Source organism: Melospiza georgiana, chromosome 3, assembly GCF_028018845.1.
Source record: "Melospiza georgiana isolate bMelGeo1 chromosome 3, bMelGeo1.pri, whole genome shotgun sequence".
Classification (NCBI taxonomy): domain Eukaryota; kingdom Metazoa; phylum Chordata; class Aves; order Passeriformes; family Passerellidae; genus Melospiza; species Melospiza georgiana.
Window position 1 is genome coordinate 112,808,651 of NC_080432.1, and position 23,340 is coordinate 112,831,990.

Sequence of the window (23,340 nt, forward strand, 5' to 3'; positions counted from 1 at the left end):
AAATATATGAATATCCCAGTGATCAACAGGACGAAATATGGAAAAGTTATGTTCATGTAATTTCTCTTCATTCATCTCTTCTTCTGTGCTAATTTTTTGTTTCCTGGGTGTCTCAGCCCACCAGCTCTGGCTTCAGAATTGCTTGACCATGCGCATTGATGTTGATTTATGTGACATCACTGGATAAAGAATGTGAGAATTTGAATGCTTTACAGTTTTACCTGGGGCAAGAGGGAAGTCTGTTTTTCTGAGACCAATGAGGTGGGATGGAGGAACAGTTGCCTTTTCCTGATAAAGTGTCATTCCTTATTCCACTGGCAGTAATGCTCCATCCACCTGTGAATACCATCTAGTGTAACTTCTTTTTTTGTGCATTGTTCAGGATTTCACTGTCTTCCTAACTCCATTTAGAAATGAATTGGAGAATTGGAGAATTTATTCTCACCCTCTGTCTAGTTAGAGAGCATTCACTATCGTGTACTACCATAGCTGTGGAGAAAATGTCATTTATAATGGCTTTAGCTCCAATTTATTTTTCTCTGGATGTCAAGCCATTCTCTTTCAGGTGCTAATGAGAATAGTGAAAGCAACTATTTCCACTAGCTGCTAAATCCACTAGCTAGAGCATCAGGTACCTCTATACATCTACTCTTCTCTGTAGCTAACAGTAGCAAAGGTAGTAATTAATTGGTACTTTGCCAGTTTTTTGACTTCAGGACACAGAACTATTTTTAAAAAAAGAAAAAGAAGAAAGAAAGAGTTCCAGCTTTCCAACTTTTCTTCTTTTGTTTGGATTTTAATTTTAGATCTCAGTAACAATAATATTTATCTGACTAAAAATAGCAAAGTATCAGGGCAGACATAGCTTGAGTTATGATTGGCATAAAGAACAACTAACTCCCAACTAACCATGTGAGATATTTCATACTCTGGAAGAGGCTTTTCTAACAGAATAGTAATTGAGTCAGCACTCTTTGCTTCTCACTTCTTGTTTATAGTGTCTCTTGTTACTTGATAGGTGAGACAGAGTAAAAGGGTTTCACTGAATACATTGTACATTTTAGAGATCATGTTTGAAACCCTTTCTCTTTTCCATTTCTTTGCTACTGACATACATCAGAACTGTGATCCAAATTTCAAAACTGGTTCATTTTTACCCAGCTGCTACAACTCAGTAATTGACAGAAGGCTGCTGCTTGTAACTCTGCTACAGTTAAAAGCACTATTTTGTAAAGAGCATTCTCACAAGAAAGCAAAGCTACTACTCTAATTGAGTTTATCACTGACACCAATGACAATTTATTTCTACTTTGAAGTCAGCATGTAAGATCTACTTCAGGGAGAGCTGTGAAACTTGTTAGTGCTAGAAATCACTTTTCCTTAAAAGAAAGAACTGCCTTCAGTCTCTCTATTTAAAGACTTCGCTACCACCACACCACAATGACCAGTGTTCACAGGCAAGATTTTTACATGATTTCTCACCTCCAAGAGTCTCAGCTTTGCTTTTCAGAGTCAAAAGTTTGTCTGCCTCGTCACATACTTAAAAATTTCTTAGGCATCAGTGCTAGCTGGTTCTTGCCTTATTCTCCCATCACTAATACTTTTATCATATAGGTCTACCCACTTTGAATTTCCGCTTATGCTGTACCTCAGTCCCAAAGTACATCTTATTAACACTTCTAAAGGTCATAAAAAATGGAATATTACAGAGCAGTATTCCCAGGGTGAGATGGACAAGACTGTCAATTACCACTGTCCCAGAGAAAAGAACAAACATGACTTCATTCAATACAGAATGCAGACTTCTCTGCTTAGAGGTAAGAACATCAACAGACCAAAAGCAGAGACATTAACACTGAACTACTCAAAATTACAGCCCAAGTCCAAGCTCCATTGAACTTAATAGATAAACTTGGCTGAAAAATTTTGACACAAGTGCTGTAAATTAAGATCTACATGTCCAGCATGTAGGAAAAAGCGCTCTTGCAAAGGTATTCAGAGTAAAGATTTTAACAAGCATCTCTGACTTCTTGGCAGTGAGACAGAATGTTTCCAGCTGTAGTTGTGAAATTGTTCTGGATTTATTCCATGATTACTCTTTTATGAATACATTTTTCACTTCTGCTAAAGACTTGCTTTTTTCCAATTACCTCAAGACTGAACAGGATATGTATGTTATTTAATAGTTCTCCATCTACTATAACACTCATGTTTACATCTAGGCATGCTAATCAACAGGAAATAAATCAAGGTAATGATCATCTCCAGAACGAGTCTTCTCTATGAAGTAAAAAAGGGGATGTGTATTTCGTGGCATATTCAAAGGCAGCTTTTATTTTGCAAAGTATGGACAAAAAAAGCCACTATCAAGGAGTGAATTATTTTGCATTTTGAGAAAAATATATACAGGAAAAAAAATGGGCATTCATATTAATTATTCCAATAATCTTTTATGTTCCAAAATATAAAATGCAGTTTCATGTTCAAAATAAATTTTAGCAAATGGTTTATGTGACATCAACATAAATTCTCAGCAATACACTATTTAATCTCTAATGTGTTTTAAGTATTGCTCCAAAAATATTATGAACAAATTTTCTCTAACTTTTTAACAACAACAACTATATGTCCTGTAGAGTGTAAAAATATATCACTGACAATTCCTATGTGAAAGAATAGTAAGATCTCCTATACCCCGTTCAACAAAACCTTTGGAGGTTCCAGAAAACACTTTAAGGCATTTTATTGCTGTAGAAACGACAAATTTACAATGAATATTATTTCTGTTACTTTGTGCATCTCAGAACTTAGAGACTGACCTGGGTAGTTCCAAAAGCACAACGCCATGATATATGACTTTACCATTTGTCCTCTTTGTAAACAGAGAAAGGCCCCAGGGAAGGTTATGCCATCTTTTATTACTCACAGCCTTGGGATAAAAATTTTTCTGGTGCAATTTTATTAACGCTATACTCTTTTTCTAGTTCTACTGGCAGATGCAGATTGAAAATTATAGACAAAATGGCAAAGATTTCATAAATATAGTACTCCATTGAAAACTTTCTGTCCTTGGGTAAGCAGACAACAAATTTTCAAGTCTCCTGTCTTCCCCAGACACATTCAAATTCTTCTAAAAGAGTATCCTCTCAAGGCTCTTGATTAAAATTAGCAACCTGTTGATTCCAATTATTACAGGTCTACAGCTCATCCTTTCAGGGTTTATGCTCAATAGGTCATGTCAGCCTGGGATGTAACCCCAAGAACAGCAGATTAGCACCAGCCATGGTGTGGAAAAGAGCTCTCAGGGCTGGTACAAGTTGCACATTGCCAGGTTTTGTCTGCTGTTCACAGGCAAAGCATGCTGAAGCATAGAGCTGGCACCTGTCAGACAGGTGTATTTACTGTACCTCCTTAGTCCTTCCCACATTCCTTCCACAGATATTTAGTTCATAGAAAGTTTGGTTCCTACATCTGACATTTTTATTATGCAGTGCTGGTTATGACTAAGCACGACTTGTCTCAGACATTTCCATTTATAACATAGAGCAGAGCAGCCACAAACCCAATGAAGCCAGTAAATTTCCTATATTATTAATTTCTGGCTGTAAAAATGCATGTTTACATGTGTTATTTTCATAAATACAGGTATATTTATTTGTATTTTAATCATTCATAGTGGTGAACGTTACCAAGGAACATGCTTAAGTCCAGATCCTACCAGAAATTTTGAAGAATTTCTTCACACAAATCCATCTAAGTGTTTCCAAATAAGGAATGATATTTTTTGCCCTTGTTTGTAAATTAAAAATTAAATTCTTAAATTATCTGACTGTATATGCACACTTTTATTATATAAAACCTCTACACTTACATTCAGAAAATCAAATGTACGAGGGTAAAGCAAAATTAGGAAATTTTTATTTCATTTTGCATGGAATAGATTTTGGTATGTTTTTTTTTTTTTTTGAGGTTTGTGATCAAACCCATTTGTGCCCTATTAACATATGTCATGTTTTGCCTGGAAAAAACCCCATGCATAAAATAATCCTGCTAGATCTTTCATTCTTGGGAGCAGATTTACCTTGATAATTGAAATCTGCTCATTTCCAAATAATTTCAGATTTCCTTATGAGTATTTCAGGTAATGCATCAGATAAAAATTCAGTGTGCAGTTATACAGAACATGTCAAGAGGGACCGTGTTTTATTCCTGCCCCTCAAATATTAGTGAACACAGTGTTCTGGTAACTAATCCCTGTGTTCATTTAGAAGCAAGACTCTGAGAAGCAGTCTGCATTGCAGAAAGCCTCAGTAGAAAATTATATAAGCAGAGATGATGGTTGAAGATCTCTTTAGAGTGAATTTGACTTTCAGATACTCTCAGGAAACAGAACATCACAGAGCAGTAATACACAAGTAAGTTTTACTTTAGCAGCTATATATTTAAACTTCATGACTTACCATTGCATAACACCTTGCTTCCAATTGCACCATAAATTTCAAAGCTTGGCCATGTACTTCGCATTTTAAAAGTTCTTTTTCAAGCAAAAGGGATCTTTCGTTTTTTTTTTTCTTTATATTTATATCATGTGTCCTTTTATCTAACAGCGAAATTCCTTCAACATGAGCAAAAAAGCCTCCCTTCAAAACTCTTCTCTCAAATTTTAGTATTCATTCACACTCATTAAAAAAGCAGTAGATGAAATATCGTCTCTGAAAATATTGAGTAGGAAATATCTCCTTCCTTAGATGGAATCTTTTCAGCAAATCGATTTTTAACTCACTCTCAAAAGCCAAATTGTTTACTGTGTTTGAAATTATCTTACTTAAGATAAAATGAAAGTGAAAGTGATTTTTGGAGGGCTTAGAAGTGACTTTAATGTAGTAACTTCCATATCTAGCATTACCCTTTAATGTTTCAACCAAAGCAAATGGCAATGGAAGACTACTTCAACTATGAAAAGCAACTAATTCTGCTACTACTATTTTCTTTCATGATTGTTATAAGATACACTACAGTCAAATGGCTCACATGTGACAAGTAGCTAATTTTTAATAAAATGCAGATTAGCATGACAACTAAAATCACATGTAAAGACAATTGTCTGTGCTATGAATCAGCTCCAGGCCAGGGTCACATTCCTGATTAATATGCTGCCGCAGTTTCTGTTTCCCAAGACACTGAGATTTCAAATCACAGCTTTAAACCAAATAGATTTTAAATTGTGAGCACAGGCTGCTCCCTTTTTACAGCCAAGCTGAAGAATAGAAGCTCAGGCTGAAGGAAAGACCATTCTTTAAGGATTCCCACTATGGAAGTTGTCTTTCTTGCCTTTCCCTGTCTCTACCTGTAGCCATGATCTCCTTGATCTCTTGGCCTAGCAACAAAAACATCTGAGTCTTCACTTTACAAATACAACAAAAAAGGTGAAGAGTTTTATGAAACTTCTCACTCTTGAGATATCTTTTGCAGCAATGCTACCAGGAAATAAATGGGAGCCTTGACCAAGTGGAAGATCAGAGAAAAGTTGTTCCCTTTCAGCAGTGACCAACATGACCATCAGGCTGTCAGCCTTCTCTGTCTGTTCAAAATGAAGCAATACAGTATACAAGAAAACCAACTGTGAAATAGCAGGGAATACATGATTTTTTTCTTTTCTCTAATGGAGAGACAACAGCTATTTGAACACAGGCAAATATTATCTTGAAAATATTTTCATGTTCTGTATAATAGCAAGTAGATAGGCACAGTAATGTTGCTGTCCTCATCACCCAGCAAGACACCATTTCTTATTTGAGTTTGGATCTTTGAGCCAATTTATACAAAATTGTTCTATAAAAAGGAGCAACCCTTGCTCCATAAGAGACAACAAAGCTGACAAAAAAAGTTTTCATGAACTCCCATATAGTGGCTTGGGAGTTCCATTGAAAAAGGTGTTACAGATATCTCTAGTTTACCCTGCTATTCTGTGAAATTTTTTGCAAAGACTACTGGTATAGTAGCTATTAGAGTCCTGCTATAAAGTGAACTTGTTCAAAATGAGTTATCTAATGAACATATAATATCTTTCCAGTATGATTCTCTTGTGATAATTATGGCTACAAATACTTCTGTAGATGTAAATATTAGGCAGCTGTCAGAACAAAAGCTATAATTGTAATAAGCAATCTTTGGTTTTCAGGTTAGCATGACTTCTGTGAAGTATAACATGATTAAGCAAATTTTTTCTCTTTTTTCTTTTTTTTAAATACTGTACTTTTGGTGCTCTTGTAAGTCTTCAACAGAAAAGAAAATTACATAGCTCAGGATATAATTTTATGAGTAGCATTATAGAAGCATCCATCCTGTCTTGGGCTGCTCTGTCTTTCACACTCCACACATCAAGTTTAGCTGCAAATTTACTCTATTTTCACCAATACAAATTTTCTAATAACAAAATATTTATTTTTTCACCTGTTTCCGTATTTAATATCTTAATTCGGAAAAGCAACCAGCTGCAAAGAAACAGATTGCTTTAGTTAATACAGGGCTGGAAATGGAATTTCCCATTAGAACTTTAATTGTTCACTTCTTCAAAACATAACATAGAGAAATGTGAAATAAAAACCTCAGGACTGATTGACCACAAGGCTGATACTGAGTTCTAAAACCTGGACTTGAACTGTAAAACTTCACTATGAAAATAGGTTCTTTCAGGTTCAGCAAACAATCAACTTCTACAAAGACCGGCTGCAGCTGTGATGTGTGAAATGTGAGCAGCCTACAGAATCACTGCTCTCCATGTGATGGTAACACCTACTCAAGCCAACTTTAACATTTTTATGCTTTATTGCAGCAGTACTTCCCACAGGGATAAATTACACACCATCCCCATAGTGCAGTGGTTGCAATCACTGATCAGCAGAATGTCTCCTCTGCATCCAACACTTGTAGTACACAGAATAATCAGTGCTAGCATTAGTAGAGAACCTCGGCCTGGAGGACCTCAGGCCAGAGCACCAGGGATATTATTGTAAGGTCTACAGGATCTCTAACAGTTTTTGCAAGTTTGGCTTCACCTTCATCCTGACACAAAAGGTTGCAAATTTAAGTATATTGTAATTTCTCCTCAGTGCTATGCTAATTATTGACATGCTGGCAGTGAAACTTTGAAGTATTATGCTGTTTTTTCAAATGTGGGAACCATGGGAACTCCCAATACTTTTAATCCTTGGAGATGTGCAGGTAGAAAACTCTATGGATTACCAGGAAAAGTTCTGATATTCATGATTTGCAGTTTGCAAAACATTGAAAAAGATACAGAAAGCAGAAAGCTATCCACACCTATCAGAGCTTATTGTACCTCTCAAGCTGCAGATCCTTTAGCATTTGATTTAGAGCAATTGTAGGATTTGAGCTGCAACGTGCACTTATCCTTCACCATCCACAGGTAACACATGGAAGAGTTCACTCCCCAGAGCAGGTGTGGTACTCACAGACAAGGTTTGTTTTGGAAGCCTCTAATTTAGGTACACAACAAACGTGTTCCATCACCTCCTGGGAGTGGGAAACGTCACAGTCCAAAACAGCGTTTGTCCTTTTGGCAATTTTAAACCACATTTTGGCAATTTTAAACCAATTTTAAAGGACATCCAGTTGAGGATACTGGACTGAACTCAATCAAAAAGAAAAGCTTCAGGATGGAGCTAATGTGGTGACCCTGGCACCAATGACTTTACCCTGTGGTCTGTTCCTACCCAGCCAAATGATTTGCAAGTGGAGACACAGCCTCAGCCTTGGAGGGGGTCATGGAACCCTGAAAACAGACGTGTTACACTGCCAATGAAAGAAGTCCTCAGCTTTTAATGAGGATGTCTGTAGTCTTCTCAGGTAGCTCTCACTCATAGTCCAGAGAATGATGCAGGTCCTGCATCCCTATCCAAATATCTAAGTATAACTATGTATTAATTTTCCTTACAAGTTATTGATAAAGAATTTAGAAGTGCTTACACACAGCTTGAGAAGAAACCAATTTGGGAATTTTACACCTAATCCAATGTAGAAATAAACTTTTAATGTAGACTTCTTGGCATCTGAGCTTTCCTTTTAATTAAGGTTAACTAATGGACAATGCTTTTATTTTTAATAATAGTGCACTACTGAGACAGTAAAATCAGTGCAGCAGGCAGAAAATCACATGTCTAGGGGAAAGAAAAAGACAAATCTGCAATTTTCAGAACTGTTTCTTTAAAATATTATTGATGTCTGTACATTCATAATCCCCACATCAAATACTTTCCAAAATACTTCATTAGGTAAAGTAATATTAACCAAAATTAAGCGAGACTTGTGCAGAAAATTCATTAGGGAACTAATGTAAATTAAGCAAGACCTGTATAGAAAATTCATTAAGAAACTAATGTAAGTTTACAGGTACATTATGCATAGATTAGCTGTAAAAGAAAGACTTAAATTCAGCCCAAATTCCTGAGCTACAAAAGGAAACGTATCTCACTCCTTTTCTCGTGTCTTCCATTTGTTTCTGTGAATCTGGCACCTTCACTGGGGGTTGCTTTTCTGCCAGGGGCTCCTCAGCAAGATGAGTTCCCACACAGCAGGATTGTCTGATACAATACCTGCCCTGACTCACTCATTTGCTCCTTCTGCTGACTTTGGATGGGTTGTTTCTGCATGTTATCTGAAGTGTATACTGTGGAACAATGTCACTATTTATCAGACCTTGGATTTTCAAGTTTTCAGCTGAGTCACCAGCCACTTCATTCCTACTTGTGGTAATCTGTCTGTTCAATAAGGTTTATTTTGTGCCATTTTTCTAGTTTCTGCATGTTATGCATTTCTTTGTGACAGTACGACTGTAATCCTGGCAATAAATTGGGGGGATTAATTCTTTTGTTAACATTTATAACAAAAGGCCAACCCTCAGCAGGTCAGTTGTCTCTAGAGTAAATTAGGTTATAATCCATCAAACAGATGTCAGAACCCCTTAAAGATAGGAGCATATGTGTACACTGACAAATTGATTATGTGAAAATCATACAGATGATGACATGAGAACATTTTATTCTTCCCTTAAGCACCATGTATGAAACATATTTACTGAATTGCAGTTTGCCATATTTTACTGAATTTTTGATAATAAATAACATTATCTGTAATTGGCATACCAGTGGCAATGTAAGCACAGCATGATAATGACAGCATTTGTCAAGACAAGGCAAGCCAAGAACCAGCTGAAGAAATCAGCTTTCAAACTTCAAGTTTTATTTCGCCTTCATCCTTTTGTGTACTCCCAGAGAGACATCCAAGCACCATGAATTTTCTCTCTGATCCCCACACAAAGGGGATCCAAGCCCCAGGCTGGAAAGGAGCTGTGCTGTGGGACACAAATGGCTGAAAGCTCATGTTCCTGGGGTGTGCCATGGCACTCATACAGCTTTGGGTAGTTCTAGTCTGATCCTTAGACTCCCAAAAATACCTTCTTTAGTAGCAGACTGAAAGAGCCAACTGAGCAGCCAGCTAGAAGCTACAGGGCCCACTGAACACACAAAGCCCCTGTAAACAGCAAACAGAGTAATCCCATTGAGTAGGCCCAGAGAAGTAAAAAAAAACCCTGGAGCTCCTCACAAAGGGACTTTGGAAGATTTCAGTCCCTCTCTGGACACTCTCAGGTAATTTGCATCATGCTTATCTGAGGCATAACTAAAGATTCAGCTTACATAGTTTTGTAGCCATATCATGACCTAAAATAGGTGCCTAACTTAGGTACTAAGACTGAAACAGCACCAAGATTCAAGAGATCAGAAGGAAACACACTGTTCATCCTGCCATACGCTGGCTCCCTATGGATTCCCTCCAGCTGGGCACTTCTGGTAGCCACACTTCCTGCTTTGGACACCATAATCAATTTATTCCCCAACTGCATGGGGAATCAGGGTCTAGCACCTCTGGTTAGCAAATAGCCCAAACCATAAACCTAAGCACAAGGTGGCTGTCGTGCTGGCCATTGCAGTTATTTGCACCTGATGACTTGATGTAGTGGTACAAAACCAGGAGTGTCCCTTGTTATACTCATTAACCCTGCAAACCATGAACAGATTGTATTAAAGGGACTCTAAACACCACAGGTAATTTTAAGCAGCTTGCTTCAAAAAGCCTGGCCTACATTTTATTTTCAAAATTAATGATAACTCATGAAAATTATAGCATTAAAAGATTATTTTGTAAATAGCAGCTGCACAGAAGCGTTTAAATTCTTTTAAAATTTCTATACAGTTCATTTCACTGACGTGAACACTTTACAGTAAATATTTTTCTGAAAATCAGGCAATGTCATAGAAAAATCTAATGGTGGTTAATAGAAAATAGAGACCCAGGCACTCAAGTGGGGTTTTAGATAACTGGCACTCAGCTGTAATTCAAAATAATATTGTAACTAAAATGTGAACATTTCCTGGAAAACTGAAAATTATTTTTAACTTTCTCTTTAACTGAAATAATATCACCTATGGATGTTTTCTTCTAGCAAATCAGGTTTTGGCTAATAAGAGACATTAAATCCATTTTACATGATACTGTTAATAAGGTTTTTAACTTGTTTCTATTTTGGGCACCTTTTGAGGTCTTTAGTTTGTTCCGTCAGAGTTGCTTTGAATTAAAACACATGTACTGCGTTTTAATCCATGAAATGCATGATAAAAAGCACCTGACGATATCAAGAGGTTACGTGGCCATGATCTGTGCACTGCATGTGCTGCAGCTGGAAAAAGATGCAGTTTGACACAGTGTCTAATTTGCTGTTACATTCAAGTTTTAAGGGATATTCAAGGAGATGGAAGTCCTGGCTCTAAACATATCCCAACGTGTGCTGGTCTTCTGTCTGTTAACTTACTAATGAACCATGATTGAGTAAAGTAATGAAGAGTTTACAGAGAGCCCCAGGAAACCAATTTCCAATTTTGCAACCAGCAGGCTTTAACTTCACTGCAGTCTTTGCTAATTTTGTCTAGGAGGGGACTTGGATACTAAATGCAATTTCTGCCTTGTGAGTCAGACAGACTTTTCCAGTCCCTGAATATTTACTTGCTAATGAATGTCTCTTCTACAGATCCATTTTATTTCCATCTGTAATTGTTAAAAATAGGCTGAATAACTAAAAAATGATTACTGAGAGAAATGAAATTATAATCACTGAAAATCAGAGGCACTGTTAGAATCATGGTGAGAAGGAAATTTTAATCTTCAGTCTGATCTGGGATGAACCATGGAAATAGGTGTAAGAAAAATATAGACAGTTAATTTTGAGGGGGAAAAAATAATCAGTGTGAAAATCTTTTATACATAATGTCTACAGTGCTTCTACCTGCCCTGCATACAAAACAGCTCCATATGCAGTGCACAGGATCACATTTGCAACAAAACTGATTCTCTTGAACCAGTATCTTCAATGTTTGTCACACAAGTCACTTGGAAAGAACAGTAAAATAGGAGAGAAATCGAGTATCAAGAGAAAAGATACATTTCTAAGTACAAGTTTGTTACATATTTCTGGGCTGAACAGCAGGGTTTCTGTAACCAGGTCCCTATAAATTGCAAAGGGCTCATGTTTTTTTTTTTTTTTCCTCAGTAAACATAATTTTAAAACACAGTTTTCAAAGATGTTAATACTAGTACAACATTTCAACAGTTATGTCTGTAAAGAATAATGCAGAAACACTTCTGCATTATATCTATAAAAACAACTGCAAAAGCAGTCTCTGTATTTCAGCACCTTTTAACTGAATTAATGTAATTCACATAAATTTGCAATCCCAAATGCTACCCATCAAACAGAAGGGTTTTTTCCTTCTATTTTCTCTCAATCCTGAGGATGTAATTTAGAAATCTTGCAACTTTTTCAGGGGATGTAATCTTGCAATCCTCAAAACAGCTTTGTCTGGTTTTTGTGCTTGTGTGAGTGCAGGTTGAGATGATTTAAAGTCATAGAGCACTGTATATTATTTTCTTAGTGAATTACACTATTGTATTGACAGAGGAATGACTTGAGATATAATGATTAAAAAACACGTAAAAGTGAAATTGTGAATTCTGTGGACAATGGAGCGAGGAGAAAGCTATAATCTAAAAGTCATGAAGTGTGTGTTGGTAACTATGCAGCTCCCATGGCAGAATATGACTCATTCAGCTCTCAGGAATTCTGAGTGCTGCTTTCGATTCTGTGTTCTAAAGGGCACTTAAATATGGGGTAAATTTTAACATTTCAGAGCCTCCCCAGAGTAAATATTTGAGATCATCACACACTGCAATCTATCATTGAAAGAGTCATACTGCATAATTATCAACCAGGAAAAAGCTCTTTTTAGTCTGGTTGTGTAAAAGAGTAAAAAAGCATTAGTAGGACAACATCAGTCTCGATTTCTGCCTCCAGTGCTATTATCTCAGGCAACATTTTACTTATCTTAGGTGAGTGAAGAATTGTGTGCTGCTTTAGGTCCTGATGGCACTGAAGCACAGTATTCCATTTATTATCTTCAGGTACCTAATATGCATTCCAATTTCACAACAAATCCTGATTAATCCATAATCTACACACAGTATTACTTATTAATACAACATTTCGCTTTCCAATTTTAAAATATAAACAAGATATTTACTGATGAAAAGAATTATATTAGAGTCTCAAGAATATAAGTGAAACACTGTTAGAAATTACAGATATCATCTTAAAAAAATTAAAATCTTAGGAAAACATATTCAGGCAAATGACATTATGTTTTTCCAAACAACTAAACCACTGATCTATGTGTGTAGGCTGCAAAGGTGAAAGAACATAGATGGAAGAAACAAGACTGAAAGAAGGAAAACCTGAATCTCTCAGATTATGTCTGTTATCTTTCAGATGAGGAAAGGTAAAACATTTGTTTTAAGAGCCTGCAGAAGGCAAGTCATTAGATGGAGAAACTTTTTCAGTAAGCAGACTAGTGCAATAATTTTCTTTGGTGAAATAAAATTGATTCAGTATTATGGAACTATCATTAATAGTTCCATACTGTAAGTCACACTATTAGACACTACTGTGTCTATTTAGAAATACACAATTATTAAAAAAAAAAAAAGAGTCTACTTTGTATAGAATTCCAAAACCACTAATTGAAAATGCATTATGAAAAAGAATGCATGGCTGAGGTACTTTTTCCAGTCCAGTAACAGATTCAATGACATTTGCAGCAATAGCTCTCTATTATCCACATTGTATTACTTGGTAAATTTAGCAGAAAGAAGAGGATGGGAAAATATGAACACAAGAAATATGAAAATAATGAAACCTTAATGTAGCACAAAAAGTGTGACAGATGTAATACCACAAAGAGTCATTAAATACTTCCCAGTCCATCTCTTTTTATCTCTCACATCCTGCCACTATCAATTATTCCCGAAGTTTCTCCATGTTCCTGCAAGCCTTAAGGAAGCAAATTTAATTTATGTTTTTTTTCTTGTTATCTTTCCATCTAAACTAGCTACTGACACTTCAAGATGCTGAACCATGTGATGCAAAATCTCTTTGAGTGAAGAAAAACATAAACATTTTATTACATATGCCATGAGCATATTTAGTATTTGTTTGCTTCTAGTGTTCACATGTTAAAAAAACATGTCTAATCAAAACAATGGTTACAGTTCTTATCTAATCTCCTTATCACATACTTGCTTCTTGTTTTTATGCCCACAACATATTTAAGTAGAACTCATAGTAGTCTTTTTGGCGTGGATCAATGAAGATGAAAGAGTGCCTTGAGCAGAACTCATTTGTCCTTGTCAGCTGTGGATAACCAACTAATACACTTAAAATAAAGTTCTACTGCAATAGCCTGATCTTATTAGGCTTATTTAAATTAATAAGCACTATGAAGTCTTTAAGACCTAATTTAAATTTGCAATAGTCTAGAGAGGTGTACTGAGTTCACCAGTATTTCATACAGTAAACTAAAGTAGTCTAGCTTATGGAATGAAATCTCATTTTTTTCCATAAAAATAAGTTGCTAACTCTGAAGACAAAGTAATGCCAAAACCAAATTAAGTATTACTTAATTCTACTTTTTCTTCTCAGCTCAACATTTTTGCAATAAGTATAACCCATGAAAAAATAAACAATAAATAGTAAAATATTAAGAAACTCATTTTCATTTTAGGGTCCAGGTTATTCCAGACCAATTAATTTAAGTATTTAGAGGGATGTACTATTTTTGGGGGTTACATAAGTGCAAGATTAGTTTTAGTCCTATTTCTACTGTACAACAGAACTGTTACTTTCTCTTCTTGACAGGCTCAGTTATGGACATTTGTGTCTAGTTTCTATTTCCATTTAAAATATACTCACAATAGCCATTCAAATGAGATTCAAGAGCACATTACAAAATAATAGGGAACATCTAATTAGATAATCTGAAAAGAAAATCTCATCATAAACAAATTAATATTTTACCATCTGCTTCACATTTTTAATGCACATAGTCCTTTTTTAGACTTTTTTATGACTTATATTTGGAATAAATTGAACTGGTTCAATGTGAAATAAATATTAAAATTCTGGGAAATATATAGGGCAAATGTAGCTCTAATGAATTAAAATTCAAAATCTGCAAAATACAAAAGCCCTTTGCACCTTATTCAAAGCACAAAGTGATATGCACTCTAAAAAATTTTGCTATGCAGAAGCTGCATGATTTTGAAGAATCAGAAAGATTGATGTAATCTGCTCCATTGGCAAATTTGAGATACATAGGAAATCAATGTCTGTTGCCTCTTTCATCTAGAATGATATCCCAGATATTTTCAGTTCACAAGCTGGGATTTCACTATGCAAATCACATTTCTGGTCATGACAGAGGGAGCAGCGATTTTTGATAGCAATTACATAAGATATTTTATACTGAGGTAGCAAAAATGGAAACTTCTTAGGTTTCTGCAGTGGACAACAGGATCAGTTTCAGGAATTCTAGTACTGACTAGACTGCACTGAATAAAATATTTTTATATGTGAATAGAAGCTTCATTTTAAGCATCCTAACCCTGAATAGAATCCAACTCATTCTATACCATTCTACTTAGCCCCTTCTTGTACTCCATTAAGTGCCCTGGTCTGACACTCTGTTTGAGGTTACATTTGTTAGCAGACAGGTCTCTTTAGTGGAACTGATGGGCCTCAAGTGTTGAAGCTTTCCCCTCTCTGTCACAACAACCATGTTTTGGTTCTCTTTTTTTTTTTTCTGATTACTCATTTTCAAATATGGTTTCAACACGAGGTTGTAAATGTTATTCCAAAGTTTAACTGACTTGCCAATTTTCTGACAACCCAGATTTCCTCAGCATAAAGAATACTTTAAAACTTTCTGTTTTGAGTAATCTGAGAGATTCCTTAATCTGTACCAACTGGAAGTTGTATAAAACCATCTACATTAAGCATAATTTCCTCAATCTTCATATAATTGCAATATGACATAAAAATATGTAGTCCTGTAAGTTAATAAAGCTCTCCACATTACTCCCCTTGCCTGCTTCACTGCCTTCATGACCTCTTCCTTTCTCTCAAGGAGATGATAAGTATTGACATTCTCATGCTGTGTAGGGCTCTGACCTAGGCTAGTTGCCAGGTGCCCACCAAGCCTCTCTATCACTCCCCCTCTAGTAACAATGCAAGGGGATAAAAAAATACAAAAAGCTCATAGGTTAAGATAAGGACAGGGAAATAATATTTCAGGCAAAACAAACTCAACTTGGGCAAATTTATTTATTGTCAATAATGGAGCAGGAAAACAAGAAATAAGAACAAGTTTAAAAATTCTAAAGACCCCTCAAAGTTCCCCCACCCTTCCCTTCTTGCCCTGTTCAGCTTTTCACTCAGTTTCTCTGCCTCCTCACGCTGAGTGACCCAGCAGCCTGGTGAGCAGGTGTTTCAGTCAGTTCATTCCACATCGTCTCTGCTGCTCTTTCCTCCTCCTGCTCTTTCCTCCTCTTGTGCTTTTTGTGCTCCAGCATGGATTGTCTCCTGAGGAAGACAGTCTTTCACAAACCTCTCCAATGTGAGACCTTCCCACAGGATGCAGATCTTCAGGAAAGCTTCAGCAGAGGCTCTCTCTGTGAGAGACAGTCCTTCAGGAGCACCATGGCTCCTGCCTCCATGGGGCCACAGGTCCATGAAACAGAATCTCTGCCCCAGGTGCTGGAGCACCTTCTCCCCTCATCCTCCACCGACCTCGCTGTTTCCAGACTTGTTCCTCTTACACATTCTCACTTCTTTCCAACAACTGCTGCTGTGAAGCTTTTTTTTTCCACTTTCTTAAATGTGTTATCACAGAGTTTTCCCAGTAGCACTGTCTGGCTCAGCTTTGGCCAGCAGCTGGTCCATCTTGGCCTCGACTGGCATGGGATCTGTCCAATGCAGTCAGCTTCTGTAATCTTCTAACAGAAGTCACACTTGCTTTTTCCCCTCCACTATCAAAAACTTGCCACAAAAGCCCAATACACACTGAAATGCAGACCACACATCTGTGGGTCCTCCTGAAGGAAGCGATTTGTATTTTGTCAAGCTGAGAGCGATATTCATCTCAGAGGTGCAGGATGGCCCTTTCTGAAAGGTTTGAGCTATCCCTATCTCTGATGGGGACGAAAAACCCACAAGAGAGACAATGTTGTATGGACTTTTATCTTACAGCAATATCCTGGAAAACCAGAATGGTTTTTGAATTCAAGACTGAGCTGTATTTTAGAATATAAATTAGCATAGTTCATACTTAAGTGAAAAATACTCTAAGGAATTGTACCAGGTGAAATACAAATAGCTTCTTATTTTGTGCCCTACTGCTCTTGGATATTTCAGGCTTGCCCCATGAACCTCTGTTTGGTGACTTTGCTTCAGCTGCCTAACTCACAGAGTGTCTGAGATGCAACAAAATCTGCCCAATCTTCTCTGCTCCGTGGGACACTCTTCCCACCCTGCATGACTCCTGAAGCCTGTCCGTCCCCTCCTCCTCTCTCCAGTAGCCTGTCAGTGTCTGTTCCAACTGCAAGCACCCATCTCCTTGCTGTGCCTCCCACACTGCCTCTCTTTCTCATGTCAAGCCTTTCCTGTGACCTTCTCTCCTTTGAGCAGCTGCTGCAAGAAAGAGCCATCATCCCTTCTGAGAAGGCCTCTTCCCTATCTAGTCCTGTTCCTCACAGAAATATTACATGAAACTTGAGAACAAGGTATATATGTTTTTGTCAGAGACTTCTAGGATGCTTTTCTTCCCTTCTATTCTTCCTTACTATTTTCATTTTTTCTGTCAGAGGGGATGTCTCACAGCTTCTAACCTGTGTAGTATGTTTTGAGTCAGTTCTCTCAATCCATCTTAGAAGCTAACACAGAGTGATTTTTTATGGTCCCAAATAATGAACATTGATCACTGGATGGATGGCATTTTGGTTTTTTAAATAAACTAAGAAATATTAAATGAGATTTTTAGGACGAATTCCAGACAGGTAACTAAAGAACAGAGATGACATACAAATTCTATCTTTCTCAAAGTTAAAAATGATCCCTAGATAAAATCAGCAAAATTAAATGCTACATTGAAGCAAAAATTGGTGAACAATTTCTTGAGTGTTATCTACCTGGTAGACTACACAGTTAGGGGGTTTCTTCCAGAAATATGAATTTGCAGATAGAAAAATATTTCTAGCCCCTAATGCAAAAAGAGGCATTTAAAACTAAACTATTGATACCATTCATTAAAAAAAAAAATGTCAGAATATTTTAAATTCTATTATAAATGTGAATAAGTACGAAATCCATTTATGGATATACCAAACATATGGTATATGCCGTCTATTTTTTTTTGTGTCATCTATTTTTCTCTTTGAAGATGATAAGAGCTAATGATTAGGTTTAAAATTCAGATTCTAAAAAATGTGTAAACTTGTCTTCTGTAAGATCCTGATACAGCATTTGGGATTTGGTTACAGCCTCAGAGAGGAACTATGTTTCTTGGCAGGAGGAGGAGCATTGTCCAAGGGGACAGCACAAGTGCAGGCTCCCTTGGGTCCAGTGCCAGAGACCATTTCACTACTATTTTCACACCCATGAAAAGCAAATTTTTTCCAAGTGCAATACATTTTAATGCACCAAAAGTAAAAAAAAAAAAAAAAAAAACCACAAAAAAAACCCCAAACAAAATTAAAAAAACCCACCCAAAAAACAAACAAAAACCCACAAAAACAAACAAACAAAAACCCCCCAAAACTCAAACAAACAAAAATAACCTCCTGAAGGATTTCTAAAAGGAAACTCTTAACCGGACTGCAGTTGTTTGCAAGCCAGGCCAATCAATGTTAGACCTGCATGGTACCCAGTAATGCATAAAGTCAAAGAAAGCAAATTCTTGTCTGTAAAATTCCATATGAGAGCGTGACTTTCCATTTCCCCACATTATTAAGGAGCTCATAAAAATTGTGTTGTTTCAGAAAGATTTATTAATTGTGGACATTTGCCTTGCTTGACCCCTGGTAATTTCACCTGAGTTGGAAACCTTGTTAAACAAAGTATTTACACAGAACTTTCTCAAGGCAGCCAGAAGAGAGCAGTAGGTTTATCCTTTCTCAAATTTGCCATTTAATAAGAAACATTGAAATTGAAACTTTCAATCAACTCCTAAACAATAAAACTGTCAAGAGATGAATATCAATACCAAAGGGTCATAAGACTCGACAGAGAAATATCTAAGTCCTTCTCTGCTTTTGAATGGAGCTAAGCATGGGCTTAAATATACACAAAAGGTTCAGTGAAAACAATTCTGCATTTTTTCTTCTATTTGTTCATATTCTGGGCACACTCTAAGTTGATGGCTGTTACCAAAAAATAATGAGGTCTTTGTCCTGGCTCCTGTTAATTCAGTGAGTTTGAATTAGTCAGCTGAGAAATTGTGTAGATATCTCTGTACTATCAGACAAACTCAAAGACAAATTATCTTTTCTGGTCTTTTTTTCTTTTGCTCAATTTTTTACATCAAGTATTTAATCTAAAAGGTCCATTCTTATGAATAGCACTATTGTATAGCAGATTGACTAATGCATAATGCATTTTTATATGAATATTCTATATTCATATCTTTCAATATTCACATTTTTCCCATGGCAACTGCTGTATGGGTACAGTGTCCCATGCTACTAAATTGTATATCAAACAGTTTAATATAAAAAATATATTCTTTATGTGTATCCCAAACACTACTTCATTGTTACTATTTATCTTGTATTAGTGAACATAATTTTTTAATTAAGGGAATGTGCTGAAAATGTCAGTTTAAATGTGATCAAAGCCATGATGACTATCATGGTCTTCAAACAACAAACTTTTGGGGAGTGAAGACATGAATTGTTGTCCAAATGTCTTCTGGCCTCACAAATCTAGGACTTGCTTGCTTGAATTTTAAAATATATTTTAATCATTTTCCAGTGTAAGATGTAAGAAAAAAATTACCTTTTTTTTTTTTTTTTTTTAAGATCTAGAACTTCAGCTGTGCACAAAACAACAGGAGATGGACTGCTATGTTAGCATAAGACTGATACACAAAAGCCAAGATCTTAAAAATGCTTTGTCACTATGGGGTAAATATGTTTCTTAATTTGTAGGTGTTTTGTGAGGCAGTCTCTATGTTGTAAATTCCTGAGTTATCTATGCTTTCAATGAAGAGGAGGATATCCTTTCTGATCATCAGAGCAAGATCTATCTGCTGGTCTCCATCTAAAATTGAGTAATATATTTACCAGCCCTGCAACCCATTGCTAATCCTTGCACAGTTATTTCAGTCCTAGTCTGAGTGATAGAAAAGAATGGGAAGGAAGGGAATACAGAATATTTTTTCATGTCTTGAATGCACCCGACATGACTAATGCCAGACAAATAAAAAAACCATAAGCATTCTGAGATTTCACAGAGAATCAGTACAAGGAGACCTGCTTTGAAGCAGAGGAGAGCTTGCCTCATGCAATAATGGGACTTATTTGAGCTGAGCCAGAGGAATGAAGTGCAACCCCAGCTCAGATGACTTTGGCTGTATGTTTTATTCCTACAAGCTCCATAAGCAGGAAAGAATTGGAATTTGGCAATCAGAAAATAGTGTCAGAAGGCTTGTATAAAAAAATAGAGAGAAAACTACAGGGGGAAATAACCACACAAGGATTCAAACTGGTTTTGTCCTTAGTGTGTGTCTGTAGGAAGGCTTTGCATGTAGAACAAATTATTTGACAACCATAAAAAAATGAGCTAAGAATCCAGAAACCCCTGTGGTAAATACAAACTGACAGCATCCCTCAGATGATAGGTTTGAAATAACCTTTAGTCCCTCATAAAAATGCACAAGGTTTTTCATGCTGTTCTGAAGCAGAATGTTTACATATCTCAGTTCCTCCATCACCAGAGTAAGAGGATAGAGAATAACTCACAGCTGTAATTCTGAAGTACATATCTTGGTCTCTGAACCAGTTTGGCCTTTGCAGCATGGGTTTTCACTGCACTGAACTAACAGGTGGTTGTCAAGCACATTTGCAAGTAACAGGAAGAGGCTAATGTGTAAGAAGCCAAGGTATGCACCAATTATTCCATTGCTAACAATTTCATTTACTTTTGCATTCTCATTACTACTAACAACTTTTATTACAATCTGTAGGCATAAAATTTTGCACTTTGTTTCTGCACTGACTTCTGCTGAAAAGGGTAGAGATTTTTTGGCACTTCTACCTATATACTGTAGTGGGGGAAAATTGATGACACAGCTGAAAATCTCAACCAGATAACTGAAGACATTTTAAAACTTCAGAAGTCATAAAACTCTTTTAGTCTTCTGCTATATGTAAGTCTATCATTCACTAGAGCTGTAGGATCTGCTCTGACTGAAACACTCTCAGTTTAACAAATCCCCAACAAATCTAACAAAGGAGTCCAAGAGGATCTGGTCAGAATGCCATGCAAATGGCCTCAGGATTCCCTGCCCTAGTGCAGTTTATCAAATCCACAGCTTGTGGTGATATGCTTGGTGCAGGGTGTGGACTCCAGTGCCAACACAATGCAGTCTGTGACTGGGGCAAGTGCAACAGTGCAGGTGGCTCAAGAGCAGAGAACGTGCCAAGTCCCCTTGGCCAGGACAAGTGCACAGGCTAAAGGAGGGAAAAAGAGTAAAGAGGCAATGTTGCTTGTATTCATTTATTAATAAGAGTATGTGAGCCTGAACTAGTCCATCCAGGAAACAGAAATAAGAACAGCTTTGGATCTTCTGCACCTTATATGCCTGTCTTAGAACAAATGTTGGTTCTTTCTTTAGTCTACAGGAAGACGTGGACGTGTGGTCAGACTGCAAGATCTGTCTTGCAACAAACAACCTCACTTAATTTCTCTACTTCTGGTAAGCCCAGAAATCATGATCAGAATTTACAGAACAGTAATGCCAAGCAGCTGGAATTCTGAGGATACCTCACCTCAGTAGCTGCCTCTGGAAATACTTGGTGGGGAAGCTGACATCTATCAACACTGATAATTACCTGAGAAAGAATCTATTGGATCAATGGCATTTTTTAGAATTCTTTGGGCCAGTAAAAAGTTTTTTGAAAAGCAAGATTTTTGATAGGAAGGAAAGTCCCTATTCTAGTCACTTCTGATGAGGTATCCCTCTTCCAATGCAATCAGCAAGCACTGAGGAGAAAAATACCTGAACTCACGACTCACTAGTATGTATCTTTTCTCAGAATACAAGAATCAAATATATATTCAATATTCTTTGGCATCTAACCCTGATTTATAAAGAATATTTAATTTAGCTTATATTTTAAAATTAGTTTAATTTATCTTAAGAGTTAAATAAATACATGAACAGGTATATTATGTTAAATTTTAAAAAAAGACATGTCCACAAAAAGTGCTGTGAAAAGCAACATTAAATAGATGCTTTTTCTCCACTATATTTTGTAGTATTGTTTGCTGTCACACTTTTTTCACTGGCAAGTTTTAGGTGTCTTATCCTCTGCAGCACTTCAGAAACGACTTTGTAGAATATAAATATGACAAATCTTCCATTCTGTCACATTTGAATAAATTCCAAACACCTTTGAAGTTTTCATGACCTCCTTTTGCAAACTCTTTGAGAGCCATAGATGAAAAGTAGTCGTGATGCTAGATAGATATTATAATTCCTTTTTTCTTGCACTTAGGGACAACTGCCATTTATTTTTCACCTATTTGTCACATCAAACAACATTTAAATTCCAGATTTGCTAAATGTTCAAAAATGGTTTCCACCTGCATCTTTGAAAGTCACTTTTTGTCTTGGGGCAACACGAAGGACAAATTCAGGAATCATGTGGTGAAAAGGACAGTTTCAACATCTAATTTTGTTTTATATTGTTTGTCTATAGTTTCTTTGTATACAAATATTTATAGAATGATAATTTTGGCAAACTAATTCATGTTCAACAGCAATTTTTTTTTTCAGTTACTTGCCTGTAATACTCTCCCAACAGTATTCACTGTCATGAAATAGAACAGACTGTCCAAAGACCGAGGACTTGATAGAGGAGGGTCCATACAGGACCATAAGCATGTTCTGCCTACACAGCAAGCAACAAATTGCAGATAGACTCCAATCTGCAACGCCAGGTGTGGGTGCATTGTCTTTGACTCAGTACAGCACTAATTTCTAACTAAAGCTGTACTGCTCTTGGTTAATAATACCCTACTATTTTGGAAAATGAGCAAAACAAATTTGTGATGATTGTGTTCAATAATCCTTGTAGATGTAACATAAGCATTATTTTTTTTTTAATGACCATGAAAGAACAAGGAACTAATTTCCCTCATTGCAAGACAGAATATATGAAACAGGGAAATTTATTGTCATCTCTTATCCTTTAACGATTATTTAGGAGCACTAGCTAACACCTAATTTGTTAGTAATTGGCTAACCAGAACATAATTTGCCACATGAACTATTAGTAGGCCACTCTCAGTTCTTTTACCCCAAAATAAAGAAATAACCTCTAAGCTCTGCGCAGGGACACACTGAACATGGGAGTAAGCTGCATCATTTTGCCTAACTAAAAAAAGGAAGGTCACTTACTGTCACTAACTGTGTCTTCTGCTGTATTTGCAATTACATTTTTCCTAGGTTCAATCTCTATTATTAAAGAGAAGATGTTATCTGAAGCCTTCACTGACTGACATGGAAGTGTCATTGCTAAATAAGAATATATGCTGCCTTTGTTTTTCATATAGTATACTGCATTTCCAGAAGGAAGGCTCTGAGATCACTTATAATTTTC